The following is a 16,318-nucleotide window of genomic DNA, read 5'->3' on the forward strand; positions in this document are numbered from 1 at the left end:
TATGACAGCCATCTTTTTATAGAGGTAAACCAGACTCGATGGTCTCTAGTGTTGTAAAGGAAAAGCTTTACAGGTATAATTAACCTGTGGAATGTCCTTCCACAAGATACTCTTGAAATATTGGCACTAACACCATCTGTCTTCATAACTCAGGCATCAATGGTCTCCTAGAGGAAGTAGGAATCTGCTGTGTCCCTTCATGATGTGACTCTGCTTTATGAATTAGGAGGTTGTGGTGACTCTTGTAGGAATAGTCACTGCTGGAGCTGAAGGGGGTTATGACTTTGAAGGGAAAATCTGTCGCTGTTTCCAGAAATGAGCAAGAGGGTGCAGCATGAGACCTATGACAAGGACATGCCAGGCTTCTGCTGTGTGTGATAAGGAGAGGAATGTCTGTGTGCCCCAGGAAGGCTGGCAAAGGAGAAAGGTAGGTCATGGCAGGGGTTGCCCATATTCTTCAGCTCTCAAAAAACTTGAAGGAACTAACTGAGATGGTGGACAAGGAGCCCCTAGTGTCTCAATGAGTATTACTGATTTGCAAAGGAGCAAAAGAGAACTTCTAGAAGGTCATTGTAGTCCCATGGCTGGGTCTGAGAGGTAGTCTTGGGCCCAGATGAACCTGGTATTCAACACAGCTCTGCTTCTGAAGCACATGAGAGGCAAAAGTGCCTTCATTCTACTGAAACACCACAGGGTGCACAAAACCTTTGAGGGAGATGGCCCAGGCATTGTGTTGTGTCTAGAGGTTGATGAGTGTACATGGGGTGGGAGGGAGGACTGCCAGACCCTATCTGTTGAACCCATTTCCCTAAGACTTATCTGGAAGGAGAGAGGAGTGGAAGCAAGGGCATGTGGATGAAGAATCTCCAGAGAGGTGGTCCCTGGTCTGAGAATAATGGTATTTGGACAGGAGCTGAACTCCCTTTGTCTGATGCTTTGAAGACCTTCTGCAGTGGCATATGGTCCAGAAACACTTGCTCTCAGAAACTTTCATACCAAATCGTGGGAAAAATTTGAACTTTAGATGACTCCAGACTTCAGTTGCAGTTTAGTAGGATTTTAAGGCTGGCGCTTTATATATATATATATAAGACATATATAAATACACACACACATGAAAAATATGTATATGTGTGTGTGTATGTGTGTATTTATATATATATATATACATATATATACCTCAAGTTGTTTTGATTCTGTCAAATAAATTCCGTAGCTCTTGCTTAAGGTAGAACTGGTGGAGACTTTCTTGCACAAAGAGGTTTGATGAAGTCATGTGAAGCATTGGGGAATTTACACCCAAGGTTCTTCAAATGTTTCATTCAAGGCCAGCTTATCATTAACCTGAATATTTGATTTGAAGTCATGCTGGTTTCACATGTCAAACTACCCTGGCACTGTGTGAAAGTTGTGGGAGGAGAGAAAAGACAGGGGGAATGAGCAAGTAGGGAAGGATTTGGTTATCAAAGCAGAGGTCTTAGATTCAATAGTAACTGACAGAAGGAGATTACTTTGGCTCATAGTTCAGACAAAGGCTCTATTCCAATACATTAGGCCACCTTCTCATACAAACACAAGGACCTCCATGTGTATCACCAGCTTCATCCAGGGGCAAGGAGATGGTGCAATCACTTTGCTGCCAACACCACCAAATATCAGGTTTGCTGAAGCCCAACTCTCCACAACATTAATAAAAATAAATTATTTTACCCTTTCTGGTTCTGCTTATAGCAGGCTGCTAATAATGCCTTACGAGGCTGCCACACAGTTCAATCAATAGTTTGATTTTTCTGCCCTAGAGCTGCCACAAACACAAACCCCATGCTGAAGTGCCTGAGTAAGGAGTTGGCCACAGAGACAGGAGGAGATGGCAAAAGGGAAATGTGGGATGCAGCACCCTGTGACTTCTAGGAAACTTGGGGATGGACCACTCCTGCCATCTACCATGGTCACTGCTGCATCCTGCCGAACCTATGGATACTCCTCAATGCCCAGTGCTCATTATTTATTTATTTCTGTGTCGCCTATGGAAACATCAGGTTTGACAAAAGGAAGAAACGATTCTGCATCCTTTGACTGAGGGAGGTTGATTTTTATTCGAAACAGAATGGCTCATTTTTACCTTTTTAGCTCCTGGAAGAGTAAAAAGTGAGAGGTCAAACCTGCATCACCATGACAACCCCTGCAGCGAGGGTTTTTGAGCAGATGAAGGGGAGTGATAATGGAGCTGAAGTTTCTGCCCGTTCATAGTTGCTGGGCTTTTTGTTTTGTTTTATATTGTTTCTTTTCTTTAGGCTCTGCAAGGTGTGGCCCCATGCATTTTTCAGGGCCTGAAGGACAACACTGTCCAGTTCAAATATGGCCACACTCTTTTGGAGATCAGTCCTTGGTGCAGCACTGCATGGACACATGTAGGGAGTATATAAACCATATAAAAAAAAGGGATTGGAAAAGATAGTCATGGAAGATCAAACATCCCCTAAGATATATTCCCTACACTCCTATAGGTACAACATGCCAGCAAGTGCAATGTTATCATCTGGTTTGCATCAAAGAGAACTGTCACTCCTGCCTTTTCTGACAGCACCTTTGGGTCCAAAAATAAGCTTAATGAAGGAGCAATTCTCTGAGGAGAGGAGGTGTTGTACTAGAGAGGAAATTAAAAATGGGGCAAGGGTCTAAGGAGATACACTTAGGAGGGGCTGCAGGTTAAACTGGAAGCTCATTTGGTATGCCAAGCTCGTCCCAGTTTTCTAGACCTGCAGAAGGGGGAATGTGTAGGAACAGATTTCAGATAGCTGTGGTTGCAGCTATGGAGCAAACCCAAATCCAACTGAAGTCCCATAAACAATCCTCCAAATTCTCTTTACCTAGAAACTGCACCTGGTCCAGAAAAAAACAAGCAAAAGAGACAAATACTCATTTTTCTAACATCTTTGGTTATTCTAGATTCCTACTAAATCTGGTGTCTTCCTAAGATGGAAAGCCCTCTAAGACCGAAATATGCCCCCTTTGACATGCAAACATAGCACCTAGGAGAGGTTGTCCTCAGACTCCAGCTAGAGCTTCCAGATGTTGTCCATTGAATATTATACATCTTAAGAAGTTTTTCAGCAGCATTTTTTACCTTGCATTTGCAACAAAAACTGAAACAGAATAAGAAATATTAAATCAGGTATTAGAAAATTAGAAAGTTAATTTTGAGGGAAGATTTTTCTAGAGTCAGGTTTTAGTGGGGTCTACACAGCCATCAGATAGTTGCATGGAGAACAGGAACAGCCAGAGTTAACACTAAAAAAGTTTTGAATGGCTATAAAACCTCGAGTTGAAGCAATTCTCTGTGCCCAAAGGATTAGGTTAAAGCTTTTGCAGTGCAGTGGAGATGAATTATTCCATTTTTGCCTAGTGAAGGGTTTCTCATATCTGCTGCCAAAGTGGTGGACGTGTCCCTTATGTCAGTGTGGATCTACGCAGCCCACCATCCAGAAAGGCAAACTGCAAAGAAAGAGCACAGCTATGGTCTCTCTACCACCAGATTTAAAACAATAGCTGCATCAACACATCATCCCAGCAAGAAGGCAGAGCTGGGCTGTTGGGATCAGCCTGCAGATAAATCAAAGTGAATCTGAGCGATAGTGATGTGATGTTGCAATAATAATTCACTCCTCATGCTGATTTAGAAAAGGAAGCCAATTCAGAGTTTCACAAGCACAAGGGCCAGCACAGAGCCCTGTGGGACAGTATGAAAGAGAATAGTCAGTTCATATGGCAAAAAAGTGTAGGTTATCAATTGCAGAAGACAGACAAGATAATTTCTGGAAATGCTTTGGATTATAATCCGTGCTTCAGACAACTGATTTATGAAATACTGGATTCTTGTGTCTTATTCAACCAATCTGAAAAATTATGTTAAATATGAAGTCTCTGTATGGGACAGGATTGCAGCAATGGTAATTTGAACAGGATGTTAGAGTATGCCAGAAAATGCAATTCCATCCTTACACTGATGAGCCAGAAACTTCAGTTTTCCTCTTCCTGTGGTGTGACTGGACTCTCTTGAGTCAAACTTGAACTTTAGGTATGGTCTCAGAGAGGGGCAGATCGCCTGTCTGCTGGTGCATCTCAGGACAAACATTTTTTGGGAGTTCAGTTTTTGAGGAGAAAATAATAACTGCCAATCACATTGGCATCAGACCATTTGGAGGCTTTAATTACATTTATTTGATTTTTATTCCTCACTGCAGCTCTACTCATCTGTTTCCAGGCACAGTGGAGTCAATGAAACCTGATCTTGTTTTCAATTTACTAACATCTCTTTGTAAAAAAAACTTATCTCACTGGGGAAATGTTCTGAAAACCAATGTAGCCATTTCTCCTTCCACCACAAGAGTAATTAAGTGCCAGAGCATTATTTTACTCTTTGATTGGAGACTATTTGGACACAAATGATACCTGGCAATTGTGTATTCATTGACATAATATCTTTAACATTTCAGGTGCTTAAACTGGACTTACAGACATTTAATTTTTAATTTTAAGAAAAAACCTTCTCATGGTAATGGAGTGCACAGTTTCAGCCTGAAATTCAACCTAGGAAAGACCTATGGACTGGCACAGAAAGTATGAAATACCTCATGAGCTCTGCTAATAAGTCGATACAATTGTGAGACGTCAATTCAGTCCAAGCTAATGCTCGTGAGAAGAAAACAACAAATGTTTCTCTCTCCAGAGCTCTTCCAGCACACCTTAAGTCTGTGAAAGATGCTGGCATGGTGAGCAAATATTGCTGTCTGTGGGTTAAAGTTCAAATGCATCACTTGAGTAGATGAGAAGTTCAACCAGGGCAGAACAACTTGCCATTTCCTTTGGGGAGTGGTGACCGTGGGGTGGGGAGAGATGTGGGTGTGAGAGTAGGATGCAGGCAGTCACAGCCCTTCTACAGCAATTACCATAAAGATTAAATAAATACAATAGCCTGATTTCACATGGAAGTACACTTTAATTAAGTCTCTGCAGAACAATGAGCTGCTTCCATAAGAGCTGTGAAAAGCATCACTAGGGACTGTCCAGAGGAAGAGAGAAACAAACAAGAGAAGGTCTCTTTGTATAGAAAATATGTACAGGAAGTATTTTGAATAGCTTGTCCCTGTTTAATTTACCTAGGAAGAATTAATGACGAACTCCAGGGTTTTGCTTTGGTTTTATATAAGTTCCCCATCCCAGAGTATCATGGTGCTTCCTAGGCCAAGGGAGACAATTCATTTGCAGACTAATGCAAATTTTTGCATTTGTAGACTAATGTGAGAGCATTGCAACTTATTGTGTGTGATGTATACCACTGGGCTTAGCTTGGCTGAAGTGCTTCTGGGATGCAAACTTGTGCAAAGTAACCTCCAGGTGTATAAAAAACAAAATCTGTTCTCACAATAGAGTTAAGGAGACATTCCCTATGTTAACATGGTCAGTGATGGAATTCAGTAGGGGGTGCTAGGAAAGCATCACCTGTTAAACCTCTCTTCACTCAAAACGCATTTTCCATTATTTTCTTTATCTTCCTATATGGTCAGAGTTCCTAATGCACAAGAACTGCATGAAAATGAACCAATCTGCCATTAACGCTTCTACAAACACATGGATGCATGGCTTGAATGCAGGTAAGCTTGGCCAAGGTCATGATTATTCTCTTCCTGAGATTGCAATGTCTAACAGAAAACAATTCAGCTGCTGGCATCACACCAGCCACCCTATGACTTCTGATGAGTTTGAGCTCAATAACACCTACAGAACAGGTACCTTCACTGCAAAGACAGAGTTGAGATGTTCCTTAAACCTCAGCCAGATACAAGTCTTTGCAGAGTATAGGTGTGACAGAGCTGCTTGATGGGCAGCTTGATGTTTCTGAAGAAAGATTTTGCCTTGAAGCTTGGATGGGTAGCAGGTATAAATTACCAATGATTTTTTTTACCTCAGAATGTATTATAGACTATTCAAAAATATTATTTCTTATTATTTTACTGCTTTAGAGAGTGCCAACTGATAGCATTCAGCTATCACTATGCAAGGCTCAGGCAGAGTAGACTTAGGGAAGTACAAAATCACTTTTCTGCTTGGTGCTCATCTTGCATCAAAGTTATAGAGGCTTTTGGTCAGGCACTGCTTTTGTGTGCTTTCTTTGTTTTTATGCAGCTAGGTAACATAGCTCCATGCCTGGTGTCTTGGGCATGACTGCACTACAGCCCAAAAATCATTACAAGCAGACAATCAGCTCTCAGTGCATGCCAAGTTTTGCTGTCTGTTTGAGAGGGAGTTGGAGCACTTGTGGAGGTTTAATCGAAATCTGAATACATGTGACTGAAATTGGCTCCCTGTGATTATTTATACAAGTAAATCTCCGCTTCTCACAAGTTCCCAGAAATCAAATGCCAGACTTGTATGATCATTTTTTAAAAGAAGTAAATATTTGTTGAAAATTCTTTGCTGTATTAATTTTTGCCTGCCTTTTCTCAGGCAGCCCTGATAGCGATGGAGAGACTCCTGGTGTGCATCAATCAACCTAGGGAAGACAGGCCAAAATAGCTGATTACTTGGTCCACAATGTGTTATCCTCAGAATGAAACCCGAACTTTTCAGTTAGCCTGGAAAATCTCTTAAAAAGGCTTGTTTTCCCCATACATCTGCATGCCCAGCTAAAATCTTCCAGGAAATGATCTTTATTTCAACACTAGGTTTGTCAGGTACAGGTATTTTAAGAAGGAGATATGCAGAGGGCTGCATATTTCCATGTTTTCCTAACCCCTACTTGAAAAAACATCTGCCAGTAAGTGGTTTATAACTTGACAGTCAGCCACCACTAGTTTGTGTAATGTTCTATAATGTTGTCACTCCCTGTTGCTGACCACTTTTTTTCCTCTTGTACTTTCTCTTCTCTTCTTTTGTTTCTTTATTCTTCTTATTTTTAATTTTTTTTTGTAGTAACCCTTTTACCTTCTTTTTCCCTGCTCAGACCCATTAGCAGGATGTTGTGCAATATGGTGCTTGTCATCTGTTTCAAAGACACAGTGATGAGATACAGGTATGCCAGATGGATAAACCTAGTGTGACTAATTATTGTGTATTTGCCTTTAATTATTATCATTTATTACCAGAGAAAAGACAATAGAGGTTCCCAGACTCGGAAGGGAATGTCGGCAGAAGGGGAATCTTTGTCTTTTTTTTTTTTTTCCAAGAGATTGGCACATCAGCAAGAAAAGTTTTCTTCCTGGAGAGAAATACAAGCAAACATCAAGACAAGAGGAGTCAACATGAGCCTTGCAATACTTTCCTTTCCCTGACACATACTTGAGGATCAAATCTCTCACAGGTAATAAATAGGCTTTGTGTAATTATAGAACAACTATTCTTTTCCTGAATGTCCACTCAGGCTATAAGGATAGCTTTCAGTCATCTCACAGAGAGAGATTAGTGTTCAAAGGTACCTTCAGAAATCACCCAGTCCAACCCCTCTGCCATGGGCAAGGACACCTTCCACTAGACCATGTTGCTCAGACTCCCATCCAACCTGGCCTTAAACTTTCAGGAATGAGGCATTCACAGCTTCTCTGGGCAACCGGTGCCTATGGGAGACAGCCCTACCTCTGGTCTTTTGGAACCAGAAAAAGGAGGAGTGAGCTGTAGTGGGTATGAGCAGGTACTTGGATGAAAGGGAGATTAAGTGTTCAATTGAACCATAAGCCAGATATACATTATCTCTTCCATGAAGAGGTAAAACCTGAGGTCCTTAAGCAGCGTTTTTTTACCAAATTAGGCTCAAGGTAGCAAATGTTGATAAAGCTTTCTATGACATCACACTGAGCCCTTGACCCTGTAAGTGAAATTTGCCTCAATATCCAACCTTAATGCACAACATTTCTACATCTTTTGCCAAAAATGTAGATTCTTTTTCTTTTCGGTATTAAAACCTTTTTTACAAATAATCCCCTCACAAACATACAAAGATTTATGAACATGTTTTGTTTTAAAACAAAGGGGAAATTTCTGTTGCATGTCAATAGATATCTATTGAGAACAGACACTTAACTCAGATCCCACTGCCTGGCATGCTGGATGATTTTGGAGGCATCCAGAAAGTTTACAATGGTAGAAAACTTTTGAAAATGTTAATACTGTGGTCCCAAAATCCTCTTTCAGGTTACAGCTGAATCAGCTCCCATTTACAAGTGCAAAGTAGGTTTATGATGGCTCATAAGTCTGATCTTGCTTATGGGGCACTGCACTATAATTTGAGAGCAGCCACACTGATTTGGTAAACAGATTGAGGAAGAGCTTCAGACTCCAGGCTTTAAAATTCATGAGGATCTGATTTAGTACATTTTACACTGGTATTTTAACATATTTGCTCTATGGCTAAATTGCATCATAACCTAAAGGACGAGTCATATACCACAATCTATTGTAGATAATACAAGATATAATCAAAGTTGCGAGGCTGCTGAGATATTTCTATATATAGTGTTTGTCTGACAAACAAATGCAAAGGCATTAAAACAAAGTCCGTACATGGATGATTTGTGAAGAGGAGAAAAGGCTAAATTTGCTACTCTTTGCTCTGAATAGCTTACCCAGATTGCAGGCCAATTTTGTTTTGGACAGAAATATTTTCCATCACAGAGTCTGCTAAAGTCAAGAGAGTACTATTCCTTTGGTCTCAAGATGGGCTGAAGGGCTGGGCTTTACTTTGCAATTGGCAGTTCTGTCTCCCTTTAACCCATTTGGACGCAGTTTGATTGAGATTTGACTGCACACTTAATAGTCTGTGATTGCCTTGATTGTGGATTTCTACTTTTAAACTAAATGCAATGTCATTATTATATATTAAGAAAACATGGCTCCAATAACAAAAAAATTGCATTAAGTTGGCAGACTGAGAATTAAATATGCAGAATCAGCCTAATGAAACAACTTGCCTTTGGTTGCAAGAGTCTTCATAATTCTTAAGAAGATTTAAGGCTAATCTGACTTGGAGCTGTTTCAGTCCAATTATTTTTCAGCAAATTTTTGAGCTTTATTTTTCTTTCAGGAGCATTATTCAGTCTTGACAGGTTTTATTTTGCTATTTTTTTTGGATATTGAGTAAATGGGAAACCAATTCAGAACCATTCTTAAGTAGAAATGAAATGCCCTGTAATCCAATTTTGATCAAAATTCATCTTTGCTTTTCGGGGACTGAGCAGCCTGTGCAGTTATCTCTGCACTGCACAAGTTGATAATAAAGCAAAGCACAGCAAAGCTCACATTCTTTTCCTTTTGCACGTGGTGGGAACTGAGCATTGTTCAGATGGAGAACAATGTGCTGCTCCCCCAGCGAGTGGCAAAGCAGCAGAATGGCAAGAAGTTGATTTCTCCCTGTGCTTCTGTTTCTCTAGTGTCTGAAGCAAAACTCTCTTCCCACCTCTGGGTGGGTGGTTCTCTTCCCTTGAAACCTTCTTGTCTCCCTCTCCTGATGCCTTGTGTTCACAGAAGACAGCTCACTACTGCAGCACCATTCCCAAAAGCAATCTTAGGGAGGAGAGTCAGATGCAGCTGTTGTCACAAACCTGTTCTACAGTTCCTCTGCCTTCCACTTCAATATCCATTGCCTTTTGGCTATGCACAGAAACAAAAGCCAAGATACATTACAAAATTACCATCACTGTCCAAGTAGTGACTGGACAAACACACCTCATACGTCTTTTATGGTGCAGGGAGGAAGCCCATGTACGATTTTTTGCTTTTTTGTTTGCTTCAATGAATCCAGCTCAGTTCCTAACTGGCTTTTATTCCACTTTTCCTGGAAGAAGAAATAACTCAAGGAAGGTTTTTCTGGTGCAACATCAGCAAAATTGGTGGCTTTGAAATGGCTGTTTGCAGCCAAGCAAAGCTGCTCCATCCCTCCTATAAATGCCCTTGTTCCTTTTCACCACTCAGCTCTTCACCAGCTTCTCCCACCTATGGACCAAGCTTTTCTTAATGTTCATTTCATGTAGCATTCCATTGCTATAATGTTATAATGTAATAGGTGTTTTCCTAGGATGAAATAGAACATTTAATATCAACAAGTTTTATCAACTCATAGAGCTTATTTTTCAGGCGTACATGCACAAGAACCACATGCACTTCTAAGCCCACAGGATCCTGTCAGAGGTCTTAATGGAGGGATACACTGTTAAATAAGCATCCTAATATTATCAGCAACTGACACTTGTCTCCCCCAGAAAAAGTTAGGAGAGGTAACTCATCAATATGAGAAATGATCAAGCGGAAGTCTCAGGAACCTTCCGAAGACACATAACAAATGCTTCCTTTTCCTTAGTGGCAGAAAGCACCCATGCCCATAACTAAAGGATATGAACTTTTCAAAGTGATTGGGTTGTCTTTCCAAGGTATCTTTATGTTCAATTGCCCCTCATTAGTTACCTTCTTCTTTCTATTCTTCTCAATACATCTTGCAATTTCTTGCTGCTTTGCTCTTTCTGTTTCCTCACCATCTAACCTTAAAGCATTCCCTCTCTTTCTTTCCCTCTGAAAATCTGCCTGCTGGTATTTTCCATGAATCCATCTGCATTGAATTATTTATAGATACAATAAAGTCTGCTTTTGTCTAATGTTTATTTTCTTTAGTAACAAGAAACATGGGGAAAATATTCCACAGAACCCAAAAAGGACTTGACTTTTCCTGGACTCTAGGCAATAGTAGCCAAAAAGTACAAAACAAGCTGGAGGATGTTTGTAAGATACCTTCTAAAAATAATAATCTTAGTACATTGGCATCTAATATGTTCTTTGAATTTGTTATATTTCCCAAATCTGAACCTTAGTTTTAATGTTGCTGTGACACTCTGAAGGCTTAAATGGACAATGAGTCACTGTGGAGGCAACCAGGAGTAATAAGCAGATGGATTAGTGCTGGTGGAGACAGATCTCTGCTACCTGTTTTCCTTGTTGTAAGAGTTTTAAAAAGGTCATGGAGATCCTTTTTGCTGGTCATTCCCAACCAGTGGCTTTATCTTGTACCTGGTAAAAATTAGAACAAACAATATATCTTGCCTAATGAGTCATTGCTAGTCCTTTGTTACCTTTTACTGTTTGTTTGAATTTACTTTTCATCATGATTTAAAGGCTTTTCCCACCTCCTTTTCCAATGAGCGTTTTTCATTTGCTTCTTTCTTCCCTTCAATTATGTGAGCCATGCAAGCATTTCCCCTTGAACACTTTCCAGCTCCCCCCACCCCGTGCTTCACCTACTTCGTGTCCTCCCCCTTGCTTGCACAGCTCCATTCTCCTCCGTGTTTCCTGCACTGTCTATACTAATCGCACTTAGCATGGATGTGGTGGGGGAGGGAGGATGGAAAGGGAGAAATTAGAGAAAGGACTTCTGAGGGATCTGGGTGAGTTAAAACTGGAGCCTCCTCTGCACACATAAAAGTTGGAAGACACAAAATATGCAACGGAAGGAAGAAGAGAGAGGAATAGATTAAAGTCCAGGTCCAGAGTGACCAGAGACAACCTCAAGGCTGGAGCTTGCTGGTTCTCACCTCATTAGAGGGAGCAAGGGAGGACCTGCAAGTTGCAGAGATGGGAGCTCAAGAGATCCAGTCCCTGTTTCTCACACCACCCATCTGATGTCAAAGCTGGAGGTAATGCTTATGGATCCCTCCTAGCCACCTCTCCCGGCAAAAGGTTATTCAGCATAAAGGAGAGGTTGCTTTATTTCTTACTTGGTTTTCTTCTCCATTCCATACCCCTTAACCTCTTACTGTATTGCAATGGCTTGTCTAAAATGCATGTTCACTGTCTCTGTCCCCACTCCAATTCTTAAATCACAGGAAAAAGTAGGAGGCTGACACCACAGAAGCAACGCGCTGCACTCATCGGGGCTGTTCTTGTAGGCTGGGAATGAAATGTGCCTGGAGGACTTGCAAAGCTAAGTCCCTGTGCTCCTCACAGTGTGTGGTGGATGTGAACATCTCTTTCTCAGAGCAGCTTTTAAGTGTGAGTATTTGTCTCAGAGAGAACAAACACATCATCAAATAACAGCCCAACTAACAAACCAGCCCTCAGAGACTGTTAGCTCCCAAAAATCACCACTTATACTCTTTGAAACTTCCTTCATTCAGATTCAAAGGTACCTGGACACAGAACACTTGCTAGAGAAACTGCACATCTGTGCCATTTATTTATTTATTTACTTACTTATTCTCCAGTCTTACACCTGCCTACTTTAGCTGATCTCTAGCTATCAAATTGTGATGGAGTAAAAGTAATAAAATGCCCATAGGATAGAAAAATCCTGCCTGAAGTTCTCCCACAGCTCAGTCACACCTGGAAGATGCACAATTCAATTAAATGAAATACCAAGTTTTTCTCTCTTCACCTTGCCATTTCCCCTTTGTTTTCTGTGCATTTCATATATCCATATATATATATAAATAAATACAGACACACACACATCCACACACACACACACACACACACATACATACACACGCATAAACCCACCCCTCCCCTTCCCAATCCTTCCTTTAAGGTTTAATTTAACAATAACATTTGCGATCGGGGTCCTGAGCATCTCAAGGGCATTGCGCTTGAAATTGCACACACTCCGCACCATTTATCATAGCCTGACATGTGTCATGTTCCAGACTGCAGCTCCAAGAGGTTACAGCTCACGACTGCTCCTTTGTTGATCAGCTGCCGAGACAACTGAGGCACCTTTCTTTCTTTTTTCCTTCATTTCTTTCCTTCATTTTTTTTATTTTTTATTATTAAAGCTGCACCGTCCTCTTTTCAGAGGGTTCACTCTGACACAATGGAAAAAGAAAACAAATTCTTGTCCACTCTATACAGTTCTCCCACCAGATCTTCATCAGCCCAAATTCAGATCCTGTTTAATTTGAGTTCAATAGCAGAGCCTTTGCTTGTTAATATTACCACCTAATGCTGACTGTAAGAGGGATAAACTATTTTCAAGGTAGTTCTCTGCCTGACTAGAAGAACAGGATGTAAAACTGCTAAGGATATTGGAGACAGTACTGAGGAAGTTCCAAAGTCCTTTCCTGTGGCAACACCCAGGCTTGCCAAGACAGTGAGCTCCTTCCATTGCCAAACTTCAGTCTTGCAACTGAGGGGAAATTATTTTTTTCTTCTCCAGAACTTCTACTGCATTTACTCCATCTCTTCTCCTTCACTTTCTTAGTGCCTTGTGGAGTTCTTGCTGCATGCAGAGCACCTGAGACATGTATCTTTGCAGAAATGTGTACAGCAATTCAACAAACCAGGTTGTTTATAAAGCATATTGGCAAGAGCCACTGAATTGCATTCATAAATCAGTTGTACATTCTACTTTTGCCAGTCTTCATCCTGGCAATCAACATTTGTGTAATGTACAGGTCTGGGTGTCACTGCAACTTAATGTGTAAAGGATGCAAGTGCTATTGAGAGAAAGAAATGAGCTTTGAATACTGCTCTAAGATTTGAACAGAAGCAGACTTTGCTTTGTATTGTTCTTCTTCTCAAAAAGGTTGGTATATCAGGTGAGCTAATAATTTCTTTTTAACCTATTTGTAAACAAAAGGTCCTGAAGGCAGGGAATGCTGAACTGGAGCCAATTTCTCTATTTCCTCTGCCTGACTTCATGTTCAGCTCTGTCCTGGAAGACCTCAAGCCAGAATTATCAGGTCCCAAAGTCTGTCTGTGTTTTGGAATGATACTTGATCTTTCAGATTCCTATTCCCCTCTGAGCTCTAAATCACACAGTGTTCATCACCACCTGTTAGCATCAAGCACAGCCTCTGCCGACACAGTTGGAGTTGTCTTACTTTCTCTCACACTCTCAGCTCCTGTCAATGGATATTTTCGGAGGTTTCCTCAGTTTAGAGGCTCTTGATTAATCAGTACTGCCAGATGGGAAGGCTCAACTACTACCACCATGTGTGTGTCACACGCCTATTAGATGCACAAATGGAGGGATTTTTTGCCACTGGCCAGCAAGATTTCGCACTTTATCCTTCATTACATGTTTTTTTGTAGCCACCCATCTCAAATCCCTTTGCCTTCCTGTTCAGCACTCTCCTCTTTGCAGGCCTAATCAGAACAGCACTTTACTGTCTAAAGGACACCTCATTTTCTCCCTGTTTCTCAAGGAGAGAAAAGTCTAATTTTGTGGCTGCATCTGGGTAGTCCCACCTTCACAGCATCCTCTCTGAGCTACTCCCAGGAGGACAGAGCTGGCTCCCCACTGCCTGTGATGCATTTCCCCCTTGCATTGCTGCTTGTGTTCCTGACCTTGAGTCATGCTTGATCCCTGCCCTCCCCCTCTGCCAGCATCGAGGCACCTGCCCAGCTCTGCAGGGATGATGTAGTGCTACCAGCTGGGATGGCGTAAAGCAACGGCGGGACTCGGCCAACTTCCAGTCACATCACTCTGCCTGTCCTGGGGAATGCAACCACCTGCACAGTTTTGCCTTCCCCCACACCGAAAGGTGACAGTTTAGCAAAAGTAGGACAAAGCACAGAGCACAGAGAGGTATAAGGGTAGAGACCACCAGAAATGCCACTTCTTGCTCAGTTTGCCACCCTAAGCAACCACCTGTCTGTGTGCCTGATGCTGGCACTGCTCCTCTGACCCCAAGCAGCAAGGAAGCTGCCTGACTATAGTGTCTTAAATGAATATAATGTCTCCCTAAAACTCCTAGTGAGATTTACTGAGGATATTTAAGAGGCCTGGAGTTATGTTTTTTATGGAGGGGCTGTGCCCAGTGTGTGCCTGTATGTCACTTTCTTTTTAGGACAGCTGTTTCCATGAAAGCTGCTACTGTGTTTTAATTCCTCACCCCAGACCACACAGGGGCCAGACTACCCCCCAGCAGTTTTAAATGAAAGACGAATAATTTCAAAGGTATTTTGTGGATTTATGAGGAGGAAGTAAGGAGACTGTATGAAGAGAAAAGTAAGAGTCTATGGTAGAAGTACTAAAAATAACTAAAATTCACTAAAAATAAAAAATCCCATCAGTTTTCCCTCTCCAACAATGGATATTCTCATCTAGTACTCCTCAGAAAACGGGTCTGTGAGTGAAAGCGATACAAAGGTAGTCTGAGTGTAGTAGAAAAGCAAGGAGGAAAGCAGCACACAAAGTAACCAGGTGAGTGGTCAGTGTTTCAGCTGAGACCATCCTCTGAATATCTCAGCCATGGTGTAGTGCTAAGACTGGATTCAGAACTGGCTGAACACCCTGGTCTCCCTGTGGAAGAAAATATAGCTAGAACAGCCTCTGTTTATTGGGATGGCATTGGGGGATGCTGGAAGTTAATTGGCTCCTCGGATATGAAGAATAAAAGAAACCTTGAGTCCCTCTGCTAAAAAGAAAAGGTGATAACTACCAAACCAAGCAGCATATAAATAGACCAGAACCAATAATGACTTTAAAAAACTATTTAAATGCAATCAGGCAGAGTAAGGAAAGAATAATGACATGTGTATAGTAGACACAATGTAGATTACAATTTATAACAGGATACAGGATGGAGCCAGCACTTGATTAGGGGACCATGTTACAAATTTTTCAGCATATGTCCTGGTTTTCTTTGCCTTGGCATAGAAGGCTGGCCACTGCTGGTAAGTAAATCAGATCGTCAGAAAATGCCCATGTTGATGAGAATTGCAGGATCCAAGGAAATTAACTTGACTTGTATTTTAGACAGTTCTGCCATATCCATTCCTTGCCCAGAGCTGTCAACTGGGAAAGAGTTGTGCCTGCTTACAGCTTTAATCAGAGATAAAAATTACCCCTAGTTCATGAATATGTTTATCATGAAGTTATGTCAATGGCAGAGAATAGATTTTCAGCATACAGTTCTGCTTGTCTTACACTAAACATGTCACATAGTGAAGTGTTTTGCTCTCCAAATAGCACCTTCATACTCCACTCATTGTCCAGACACAGACAGAGCCTGGGCAAGAAGTCCTCCAGAAGGAAGCAGAAGAAGCTTTTGCTGATGAGCTCGTAGCCTTAAAGCTCCTTGGGTGTCCACTTGCTGTGCCTTGGTCACCACCTACAAACCAATCACCTGACTGCCAGTGAGGGAAATTTCCATTTGGTTTTATCACAATGGCTGTTGGGACTCCTTTGATCATCCTCCGTGTCTTGAGGCTTGGTGTCCCTCCTGGATGTTTCCAGCTGCGTACCCTGCTGTTGTCCAGACCCAAGACTTCGGGATGTGACTTCTTGACCATGAACATCAGTAAGTCCTGCTCTCCAGTGGGGTGGGGGGAGGATGTAATG

The 16,318-nt window shown here is 41.5% G+C and overlaps 1 long non-coding RNA gene across 3 annotated transcripts in view; it reads left to right on the plus strand.

Moving 5' to 3' along the window:
* The first annotated feature begins 353 nt into the window (after positions 1–353).
* Positions 354–16,318, plus strand: part of LOC139678189 (uncharacterized) — a 45,633-nt gene continuing 29,668 nt past the window's right edge. For all 3 annotated transcript variants that reach the window (XR_011698978.1, XR_011698980.1, XR_011698979.1), the window contains exons 1-5: positions 354–427; positions 4,540–4,772; positions 5,568–5,654; positions 7,227–7,360; positions 15,974–16,277. This is a non-coding gene — a long non-coding RNA (uncharacterized lncRNA). The remainder of the gene's footprint in view (positions 428–4,539; positions 4,773–5,567; positions 5,655–7,226; positions 7,361–15,973; positions 16,278–16,318) is intronic.

The sequence above is a fragment of the Pithys albifrons genome, chromosome 13 (genome assembly GCF_047495875.1).
Source record: "Pithys albifrons albifrons isolate INPA30051 chromosome 13, PitAlb_v1, whole genome shotgun sequence".
Classification (NCBI taxonomy): Eukaryota; Metazoa; Chordata; class Aves; order Passeriformes; family Thamnophilidae; genus Pithys; species Pithys albifrons.